Raw genomic sequence first — 12228 nt, forward strand, 5'->3', positions numbered from 1 at the left:
ATCTATTAGTACATATGATCATCCAACTATTCCTCTAACATTTTATGGATAAATTAGTGTGCCAATTTGTCAATATATTGACAGATACCAGTTCTTTTCCTTAAATATATTTAATTACTTCTACCATCTCTTTATCAGGTTTCTTTGAATCCCTTTGTACCTGTGACAAAGTTCTCTGGATTCATAGAATCTTACATTAACTTTGACTTTCTAACTATACTGCTGCTTTTTCTTTTCTTTTTTTTTTTTTTCTGGGAAATAACATCCATGTTTCGGTCCACCAAGTTACCTTGATGCAGTATATTTAAGCAGGTATGAAGACTTCTTTTAAAAAAGGAAGTTTTTCACATGTTAAGGAATATTACACACATGACTGATGATGCATCTCTCTTCCTATGTTGTATACAAGCAATTCTTGGGGCAGAATTTGCCAGCAGAAGTCAGGACACGGGGGGGGGATAGTATCCCCAACACAAAATCACGGGTTTCATCTGCAGTCCTTCTTTGCCTTAAAACACCACCTGACTCTGATAGAACTGACAACTGTAAGCTGAACAATCATTGAATCATTTAGACTGGAAAAGTCCGACCACAACAAGCCCAACAAGCTACGTTTAAACTCAAGAAATGCTGATTCTGATTATGGGGAAGCACACACGAACATTCACGTTCAAAAAGAACATTAATGCTTTTAAAGGTGTTTTTGGGGATTTTTTCTATGTGAAGGAAACACTTCCTGTGTTTTAGCAGTGAAAGAAGGGGCAGAACAAAATATATCACAAGACAGATCCTAAAATGGCATCATGGCAAGAAACATAAAGTCTTCTTTGGATAATATCAAGCAAACTGATAGGGTTTGACAAAGAATTACCATCTGGGAAGTATTACACAAACCAGGAATATAGACAAATTGTCAGTAAAGATAACGAGCTTACACTCTGTAAAGCATGTCTTAGTTCTACAAATCTTAAATATTTTCAGGGAAGTGTTGGTTGTTTTTTTTTTTTCTAAAGAGGGTAAATATATCACAGATCTCAACATCAATTACCCTGTTCAAACAGAGTAAAAGATTGCAAAGCCTTTCCATTAGTGAAAACACAACATAAACTATGAATAAGGAGTAAAGGAAGTGAAGATAAACAGATTTCATTCTGGATATATTGTGAAATACATCTCCATCATTACTGTATCAACAGTTTTATCTTTCTAAGTGGACGACTGCCACTTAGTGCCACTGGATAGACTTTTTCAGTCCATTTTATGTGTCTTATGTGTCTTCTGGCTCTACCTATTAGAAAGAGAGATTTTTGCACTTTGTTGGCCTTTAAGATAGCTGCTTACAAAAATGAAATAGAATTGAAGAAATTATGTTCAGAATACCATGGGAGAATTACAAGGAGATGGAAGAGGAGTTAATGACACTGAAATTGAGTAAGTATGCTACCAAAGCTATTTTGTCTTGTTCCTTAAAGTGTTTTAGGACCTATGAGGACAATAATATCAAGAAAGTAGAAGTCATAATGCAAGGACTACAAAAATATCACTCTGGCTCACCCTGAATGACATCTTTCTGTATCTGTCCTCCTTTTTGCTGCTGATTCATAACGTGCATTGAGAAGTAACAAATAAACATTTGCTCTGGCTTGGCAAAAAGGGCACAGAAAGTGCAGGAAGACGAGGCTTGCTGCTCGTAATTCTGATCCCTTTTTCATGTCTCTGGTTTAATGCTTCTGTGGAAGCTTGAAAAGTGGCTTCAAATGGTACTAATACAGTGACAGGAAAACAAGAGGTGTTTTCTTTTATATTTTCTATTTTTCATTTGGGAAATATAAATTAAGTAGTACATTCACCAGTTTTACACCACTATTTTTACGAATTGTTTTACTAAGATATTAGCATTAAAAGACATATACAGTAATTGGAGCATGAAACATGGGTATTTATCCAAGTTAAGAGCATTTGAAATAGAAAATAATCTAAGTACTTTCTAATAGAGATGCCATGACCATGAAGCTTGTATAAAATCCCATCTTTTGCTAAGTGATAGTTTTGTCTTACAGGACTATGAAACACAACTATTCCCTTACGAAAAATCACAGCACCCTCAAAAGGATTACTTCAACACCCATTTTTCTGAGGTTACTTAAAATTTTTGACTTTTTTTTCCCCAATCAAATCACCCAAAACTCACAGAAACATAGTTGTTTTTATGAAACATTTTTAATATATAAAATGGAACTTAGGTTGAGAAAAAACAAGAGAAGGGTATAGGAATATCTGACAGTATCATCGAGGATTACACCTGCATTCAGATGTCTGCCTCCCACAATTCAGATCAGAATGGTAGAACAGACTACTCTGTACCTCTGGAACTGTTACCTGGTTTTGATCAGCTCCTTCGCCTAATGCAGCTCTGTGCCCAAAAGGGTGTCCCCACCAACCGTCCCATATGATGTAAAAACGCATTCTGTCCCTGCATTGTTACTGACTCACTCCAAAATCACAGGCTTTTTGAAAAGGACTTCTGCAGATCCATATAAAAAATGCTACTAAGGTTTTCTACTCTGGGCTTAGCCAAGGAGTTTTCCAAGAATTGGTTTCCTTTAGTGCCTTGAGAGAGCTTGTGGCAGCTCTCTCATTCTCTTGTCGAGAATGTTTCGTTTGTGTTTTGGAGAATGGAAGTGATCCGTTGCCAGGTTCATGGTGCAACAGCAGAGATGTCTAAAGACACACTGCTGCTCTGATTCATCTTAAATGTGCACAGGGTGGCAATAACTGTATCCTTCATACTGCCTGATAGAGCACCCACAGATTACTCTAGTCACAGGTCCCACCATGACTTCAGCTCCATAGCATATATAGTAGATACCAATGCAGAGTGCAATGCAATCTAAGCTTATGTAGGTGCCAGCAACAGAATTGGGGTGACTTTTGACAAAAAATGCGTGTTTATTAAAATAATTTATAGCACTTAATTCTTTTGTGCTAATCACCCTGTGAAATGTCAGGTATTTCCTATTTTAATGCACATTCGCCTTTCTCTGTATATTTAAACCATATATTTATGGAGATAAATGCAAGAAGATAAGGTAGAGAACTCTGTGTTTTATTTATCAGTCATATACTCTATTCATTACCCAACTGTCTGTGATTTACCATGTATTTTTAACTACATCACCTAGTAAGAAAACTTCTTCACCAGAATTTATTTTATTATTACAAATGAAGTTAAGTAGCTGATATTTCTCATAACATGCATTTTTACTAGCTCCTATTTTCCTACCCTACAATCCTCATTACAGTGGGAGTCAACGCAAGGAAAGTATATGGCTTCTTCAGGTAGAAGTATGTGGTCATGCCAATACCACAATTAAAACTTTTATTTTCTCAAATCACAAGACATGTTGCCTTAAATAATAAGATCAAATATACACATACAGACCACCAGAACTGAGAACAAATAAAGAAAGACAGATACTTTTGATTGCAGGCAGTATCTATCCTACAAAAGAAAACAGAATTGAGTGTCAAACAGGACTGAGTATGTGTGTGATGGTTAGGATATCGGGAAATTAATATTTCAGAAGTCTGAATAGATTTGGAATTGAGTTTAGTGAAAAAATTAGCTTAGTTTTATTTCAGCATTATCCAAGTTTAATTACTCTTTCCCTATGTTTGAAATATTTTCATTTACAGAACTGACAGTTCTCTAACAAAACTGGCAATGAGTACCAGAACTGAAGTGATACATCTTCTCTATGACATCGATATTTAGGTCATGTAGACAGACATACAGATAAATCACAGCCTGGCATCTTATCCATAAGGAAAGCAGATCTACTAGAAAAATAATTGCATAGCAAGTTTCAAACTATACTATCATATATTTACCTTCATTTTTATGAGAAAAACATTAGGAATAGTTACTATGGTCACAAGGTAAATGCATAAAGTAGAGCTGGAATTTATTCTCAGGCATAATGCAGTTTCCTAGAGAAGAAAACCATAGCTGAAAATCTTGGTATCCATTTTTCACACCATAGATACAATATTACCATATCAATCCTGCCCCTTTGGTCAACTTTCAACAAATGCAGGATATGCTTCATAAGATTCAAAAGAGTATCAGGCTTTTCTTTTAATAAAGCAGTTTGGAAGATTTATCAAACAGAAGAATTGTAGCAGGTTGAAACTTCAACAAATATAAGGACTGGCAGGATGCCAGTAAAGCAGCAGCAACAAAAAAGCATGCAGCAGTTGTTTTGATATCAATATCTCAAAACTGGGGAATTTCAAACATCACTTTTTAAGTACTGGAGAGAAATGCAACTCTCTCACATCTCTTTGGTGCAGAAAGTTCAAAGTACTGTAACACTTTCTACCAAAATTTTCCTTCAAACCAAGATCATTTCATCATGTGTGTGGTGTTGGCACACACCCCACCTCCAAAACAAACTGCAACCTTTCAGCTAACACACTGTGCATGGACAGTTGCTACCTGTGTTAGGGCCAAGCTGCCAGCTGCACCTCTGCCCTAGCCAGGGCAAATAACAACTCAAAAAACAAGGGAAGTATGGCAAACTATCTAGCAAAGCAGTCTGAGTCTGCGCCAAGGAAACTTCTCTCTGTTTAACAGAAAAAGAGCCCATAACAAGTACATACAAAAACATAATATTTTCCTATTTTTCAGTCACCCATGAGAGCTTTTAATTCTTTGATCCAAAACATCACAGGACCATATAACAAAAAGAGTTAACAGTTCAAGCCTTTCTCCAAAACCAAGGACACTCCAATTTGAGTAAATTAAAACCTAGAATTATTGTTCTGGCATTTTAAAGGGCAGTCATGGAGAATAACATTGGATCACATATTTTTTTATTTTTCATCTTCAGGAAGTGGTTATATGTAAGTTTATCAAAGTTCTATGGACACTGCAAAAAAACTCGACGTTTGTCAACGTTTAGAGTATAACTTAAGAAGCTTCAGTTTGATCAGTATCAACCATACCATATCTACCAGAAACATTTTAAATTCCAAGACCATAAACAGGTGATGCACAGGACATAATCTGATTTCTGTTCCAAAGGGACTTTCAAATTGACAACAAAGCAACTTTTGTAGTAATTTCACTGTCAGACAGATTTGTAGTCTGATAATTGAAAATATACAAATGAGTCAGTAGACCTTACATTTTTGTCATTAGGGTTGTATTTAACATGTGATTCATGATATACATAATACACAGGGTACAAGGTTGCTGAGGACTACAGTACCTAAGAAATTTAGATATTTTTAACTTATAGAATTAAAGTTAATGTAATTTAAAGACATAAATAGCTGTGTTTAATATACATGTATGTTTATAACACCTAGATGGAATTGAATGTGGTCTTGACATACTCTAATCAAATACTTCTTTTTTATTTTTTCAGTTTCTGCTCTGGGTGTGTGGAAGGAGATCAGATACCTAATAATATTAACTATATTTTTCTGGGGACATTATTGTTTGAAACATTTCAAATCCATTTTTTATAAGCCCAGTACATCAACAGACATATCAAGGCCCTCTTGTAATCTGGAAAGCATGGGGGGGTTTGTCAGAAAGCCACTGAGTAATTTAACAGAACCGCACAGAGAACATGCTTAAAGTGTCACATTTTTCCATCACCTGAATGCTTTTCTTTTACCCGTAGACATAACTAGATTAGATCATGGTGAGCGTACAAGAGCAATAAAGTATTCTGATCATTAGTTTTGCTGTATTAAGTTTAAAAGGATTCAGTTTAAATGGTGGATGGGGAAAAACAACTGAAAAAATTTGCAAATTCCCTCGCCAAGCTGCTGAAAATTATATATTTTAAGTGACCTGCAAAAAGGGCTGAGAAAATTGAGTATATTTTCTTTTTAAAACAGCAATACCAGTAAAACGCCTCCAAAAGCTTTATATATTGCCACTGGTAATTGCATGCTCCCAGACCAGACTTTGCTTACAAATTCAGAGTAAGAGAATTAGTAGACCAAGAGACCAACTATCAGGAAGATCATTCGTATCACTCTGCAAGAAGGTGAAAGATTATGGGGAAAAACAAAACACAGAAAAACTATGATTGAATGATTGAAGTAACACAGAGATGACATCACACAGCATTACAGGCACCTAACTGAGAGCACATATCTGAAGAGATTCAATTTTAAACTAGCTCTGCATAACTAGTACTGCCACTCTCTGGGAATAATTATCATGTCATAATAGAATGTGATGATTTTTTTCACAGTTTATACCTTGAAGGACAAAAGAAAAAACATCTCTCAACATTCTTTCCCACGCTGTATACAAGACTGCAAAATACTTAACACCATAAGCAAAACTTGGAAAACTAAGTGTTCTGGTAGAACATCACAAGGTAGGAAAGATTTCTTATACTGACTGACTTAAGTATTGTTAGTCCATCAAGGTAAATTTGCATTCCACAAAGAATTGGATTTCCGGTTTAAATTTAAATATCTGAAGTATGTTGCATAAGTCTGAAAAAGTCATGTTGACTTTCCTTAAAATACTGAGTTCTATGAGACAATTCATCTTATCTATCTTAAAAACTCATTTGGAAAGAGCTTCTAGAGAAGTCAACTTTTGTCCTCTCATAAAGAAGAATAGTGTCGAATTGAGTCTCCTGCATGAATCTCATGTTCTCTTCACTGAGTCCTGACTAAGCTCAGTCACTGCTATGACTGTAAAAGAAAGTGAAGCTGTTCCTTTGGCACCCTCCTTGGCAATGCATGATGGTAAGACAACCAGAGAGAAACATTTGCAGTTTTGGGGAAGGAAAAAGAAATTAGAAGTGTTTTATGTAAAACAGTATAAACATGTGGAAAGAAGCCGAGCTATCTTGGCATTAAATATAAAAGTTTTTATGTAAAATCACAAAATACATGAATAAAGTTTTATCAGAAAACACCATAGGGTCAGTGGACACCAAAGACCATGCAGCTCCACCTGGGGTCTCCTCTGAGGAGGAGCCCAAGATGAGCAGTTACAGTCGTGAGACAAAAGCAAGATATTAATAATGCCTGACGAGGTGGAAAAGCTCCCCTTCTTCAGATAGATTCCTTTAGTAACATTCTTGAAAAACTGTACCTCTGCTTGAAAAATTAATCATAAATGATTGTAATCTGTATAATTTCTTTTGTGATGCTCATCAATAATGCTGTCCTGTTAATTTCAATTTCAAACCCCAAAATTTTCAATCTCAAAATACAATGCTATTCTTTTTGACATTTTTATAAACTTCACAGAATCCATTGAAAGCAATACACTTGGTCTGTTATCTATGAACGTTTTTAGTGCATTTTTGAATGACATTTTAGTGATTATAGGTTTTGCTGAATAATTGTTTTAGAATCTAGTATCATAGAATCCCAGACTGTTTGGATTGAAAGGGACCTCTGGAGGTCATCTAGTCCAACTTCCCTGCTAAAGTAGGTTTATCTGGAGCAGGTTGCACAGGATTGTTTCCAGGTAGGTTTTAAATATCTCCAAAGAAAGAGACTCAACAGCTTCTTTGGGTAGCCTGTTCCAGTGCTCAGTCACCCTCAACAAGAAGAAATTTCCCTCATATTCAGATGGAACTTCTTGTATTTCAGTTTGTGCTGTTGCCACTTATCCCATCGCTAGGCACCACTGAGAAAGCTCTGGCTGCATCCTCTTGGCACCTGCCCTGAAGATATTTGAATGAATCGATATGATCCTTTCTCAGTCTTCTCTTCTCCATGCTAAACAGGCCTAACTCCTCCACCCTTTTCTCAGTAGAGAGATGCTCCAGTCCCCTCATCATCTCTGAGCCTTCCACTGAACCCCCTTAAGTAGTTCATCATCTTTCTTGAACTGGGGAGCCCAGAACTAGATGCAGTGCTCCAGTATTAGACAGATGCAGCTGATAAAAGCATTAATCCAAGTAGGTCACACAGAAGCTATGAGCATTAGATGTAGACAGACACTAACAATGGAGGAGTCATTGCCACTGAACCAAACTCATGCTCCTTTATGAAACAAGAATAGTGCTGAAGTTTCCAGACTATAAAGTAATGGATCTCTGACTATAATTCAACAAGATAAACTACTGCAAAAACAATAAGGTTGTTTTTTCTCCTTCCCTCTAAAAGGGTGTGTTATAAGGGGATATAGATAGATAAATATTACTAGACCAAAAGCAGCAGAAGAAACTAAGAAATGTTACTAAATTAGCAGTAATTTCTCAGCATCTTGACAATAAGTCTTTTGTTCTTTAAGCTGGCCCTAGAAACCAAAAAGATAATCACAGTAGCTGATCAAAAGCCCTCATATATCAGTGTCTTTCTGTGTATCACAAAAAATGTCTGCTAGAATGAAGCTTCATAAAGATGTACAGTTGAGACTCTAATCAACTCTTAGCAACCTAATCAATATGAGAGTTCTGCTATGCAGATGCATAGCCCAGAAGTATTGCTTAGGTGCACACACTACAAATTCCTCAACTTCAGACAGTAATTGAAACTTATGAAACATTAAAGATTTACAACTACTAGAAAAACCACCACTTTTACCCCAAAGGAAAAGGTTACTCTTAGTACTTCAACTCTACAATATTAATAATCACCTCTTATAATTTAAGGTCTTTATTAGGTCTTCAAATTTAATGTTCTTAGTGTACCTGCCACAGTTTCCTCACAAATTTGCTTAAATAGGAAGAATGATTTCATTCCTAACAATAAGCTTGGACCAAAAATAAAAGAACAACATTGTGCACACTTACAAGTATGCATCAATACATTAGCAGCAAGGAAACATATTATTATTACAAAATGCATGTCCGAAATTACAAGGCTTCAAAAGTGTTTTTATTTCAAATCAGTTTTTAAAGAGTATGATTTGTCTAACGTGTTATTAGGACCTCTTCACATGAAAGGAGAAAAATGGATTAATAACAAAGAGCATACTGATTGAAATCTAATTTCTATTATCACAGCTAAATGGTGTTTTTGCATGCAAGCTGAAGCTGTGCATTTTGTGATACACAGTCCCCTAACACAATGTCACTCATTTCTATGCTCTTACTTAGAGCCATTTTCTGTTGAATTGAAAATAGCAGTGCCTCAAGTAAGTACACAGTATAAAATGCTTCCAGTTAGAAGCCAATTCTCTAATGAGAGAAAGAATTAAATCAATCCTTCCCAAAAAGTGTTTTCAGCTGAAGAATAATATCCACATAAAATCCCTTTAAAATAATATATACCTGGATTATTATCAGCCCTACTCAGATAATTAATTTCCCCCCACACAAATCACACAGCAATAAATTCCAGCTCCAACTTCAACCCCATCTTTCAGGCCTTCAGGCCTCCCTGAGCTACTGTCCCAGAGCTACTCCTAGCACCAAAACTCTACAACTAGGAGCACAGCCTGATTTCTACTCTCTAGGCTTTGTGGCAGACAACTTCCATAAATAGAACTGTGTTTAATTAGCTTGTCCCTTACCAGAAAGGCTCTGGTATTCCTAAAAATTGTCAGGGGGGCCAGTTGTGATAAAAGACTGAGGACAGGTATTTTATTTTCCACCAACCTGCATCTTCTGATGTGAAAAAAATTTCCAGAAAAATGCAAATCAGTTCTCATCAGTACTGCCAAAATACCTTTGATCGCTGAATGTGATGAAAATCAAACGTGCTGTACATGTGTTTAGTTACCTTGTTAGGTACTAGTCCGGGGTATGTATAAATAAACTAGCACTGTGCGTAGCATATCTTTCTCTAACCTTTTACAGCAACAGGGACTAGGAGTCCCTTCCAAAAAGCAGGGAGAAGAACTGAGCATCATAAAATTATAAGGGTTCTAATAGCAGAAAATGTAAATGATAGGATGTCACATACAGAAAGCTGAAGCTTCCTGATCAGCTACAGGCAATAGGTACACATTCATATTAAGTCAACTGCAATCTAACTTTTAGTCTGGATAATAAAATGGCACTAAGACATTTATTTTTTGTTTCAAATTGATCTCTTCTATCACAAAATCTAATGAGCACATCAAGTAAAAGAATTCATCTTCACAATGCAGTAATGAAAAATCTATTTTCTTTCCCTAACAATGAAGAATTTGAACTTAAATCCTATGATCATGGCACTGAAAGTATTTATGAACAACAAAAACCTATATAGGTGTTGGTAAGGGATGGCTGGTGATTTTATTTCCCCCCCAGTCTAATCCTGAATAGAGTATTAGAAACATCTATGTCAACTTCCCAGATAGAACAAGAATTTTAACACCATACCTCTGATTTTTTCGACCAGAGAACCATTTTTGCAGGTTTTTGTTGTCAGTCTTTCAGCAGAGAACACATACACTCTGCAGTTCCCATTGTATAGCATTTATATCCCAGTTTGAGAACCACTGCCTTACTCTTCAGTTCAATAGACAGATTCAAACCCCTCTTTCCTTCAATTGATAATTTATTTGCAAAAAATACAATCCTTTATTAAATAATTTAATTTTTAGACTTGTTGGAAAGTTCACCTGAACCAAGCCAAGTTGATTGGGAGCGTGTCAAACCTCCCATCTAGGCTCTGATTAATCACTCTATATGACACATCACCTCAGCCATTGATATAATCACTACCCATGGACTGGAGCTTTTCTAAAAACAATGACAGGAATCCTACTGAAAACACTGAATAACAGGATGCTCAAAATCCTCTTTCTGTGAGTGCATGACTGTTTGAATGACAGATGTTCAAACACTGGCACCCATAAAATTGTCCCCACAAATGTCTGTGCACAGAAAAGACTGAAACAACATCATGAACAAAGCTGAATCAATTAGCCTTTCAAAAGTAGAATGGATACTCAGAGATTCAACATCAATCTCATGAACTGTGCTTTCATGGGGCAAGAAATGTTTATGGCAATGAAATCAAACAGAAAGAGAAAAAAAGTTAAGGATGTCGTGCCACTAGCAATATCCAAAACAATATTGTTACTGAACACCGACAACGGTCTGCACACATTGCTGTGGGAAAGAACAAATGGCCTTTTTGCCTTCCATTCTGTACTAGCACATTAAATCTGAGAAGGTCATTAATATTACTTAGTGTCTCCTCCAAACTGAAGATTTTAATCAGAGGTTACACTTCTGTCAGCCATTGTATAGTTGCGTTTTCGCAGTTTCTACCGGAAAAGGTCACAATACTGCTATTTTGGGAGAGGCTAACAAATAAAGACATTTATCTAGTATCTGGTCATTTTGCTGACCAGGTAGGCCCTGTATAATTTTTTTTAGAGCTTTGCTTATCAATTACCATTATTTTGACTTTTGTTGCTATGAACTTTCCTTTGTGAAGCTTATGAATGATCAGTAGAGTCTGATAAATATTAATGTTCAAAGTAAAACAAGGGGATTAAAATACCTTCTGAAAGGTATTATCTCAGACAATCTGTCGCTATACCTTATCTACTGTTGTGACAAAAATAAAGAAACATCTCTAACCAATGGTTTCTTTGTTAAAATCAAATCATAATTACTACCTAAATTGAACATATAATCAGTGTTACAGTAAACGTATTACACTTACATGTTATTCAGAACACCCAGAAGAACATCAGCCCATTTTCTTTTGGCATCAATAAATAATCATGATTTCTTGCAAAAAAGAAATTCATTTCTGGAAAGACAAAAAAAAACAAACAAAACAAAACACGAGGTTAAATTACTTACAGGGTTTTTTTAGTAGTTGCATTGTGGTAATACATGAAAATGCATTACCACAGCAACCAAAAATACCTTTTAGAAATAGACTAACAGAAAATGGAATCTTATCCAAAAAAACCCCTGTTATTTTTCTTATGTAAAAAAAATCACATTTCCCTTGAATATTAATGTGAGAAGGATTTGAAGAAAATCCTGTATATTATATCCCAGAGTACCTCCCTTTATCCCTTTTCAATATGTATTAATGAGAACACATGAAGAAAAGAAACAGGTAGGCTGAATAATACTCTTACAGTGAAATCAATTTAACAATGGAGTAGACTTGCAAGCAGCTGAAGACTACTCTATAGATTAATACAGGAAAATTTATGAGAACCAGTTCATTTCTACTGCTCTGAGAGAAGTTTAAGAGAGGATAATATTCCCTCTAGTAGGAAATCAGACGATTTTAAAAATTTTTGTCTCTTGCACCTGTAAACAAACACCTTCT

General features: G+C 35.6%; 1 protein-coding gene across 5 annotated transcripts in view; it reads right to left on the bottom strand.

The window, feature by feature from the left end:
- The window catches only part of LRRC4C (leucine rich repeat containing 4C), a 505344-nt gene that overhangs the window by 277858 nt on the left and 215258 nt on the right, over positions 1-12228 (bottom strand). For 3 of the 5 annotated variants that reach the window (XM_027704181.1, XM_027704215.1, XM_027704155.1), the window contains exon 2: positions 11602-11691. The exons of the other annotated variants lie outside the window; for them this stretch is intronic. The gene's annotated coding sequence lies outside the window, so the exon portion shown is untranslated. The remainder of the gene's footprint in view (positions 1-11601; positions 11692-12228) is intronic. 5 annotated transcript variants of the gene reach the window in all.

Source organism: Neopelma chrysocephalum, unplaced genomic scaffold (genome assembly GCF_003984885.1).
Source record: "Neopelma chrysocephalum unplaced genomic scaffold, ASM398488v2 Primary Assembly neopelma1_24, whole genome shotgun sequence".
NCBI classification, from domain to species: Eukaryota; Metazoa; Chordata; class Aves; order Passeriformes; family Pipridae; genus Neopelma; species Neopelma chrysocephalum.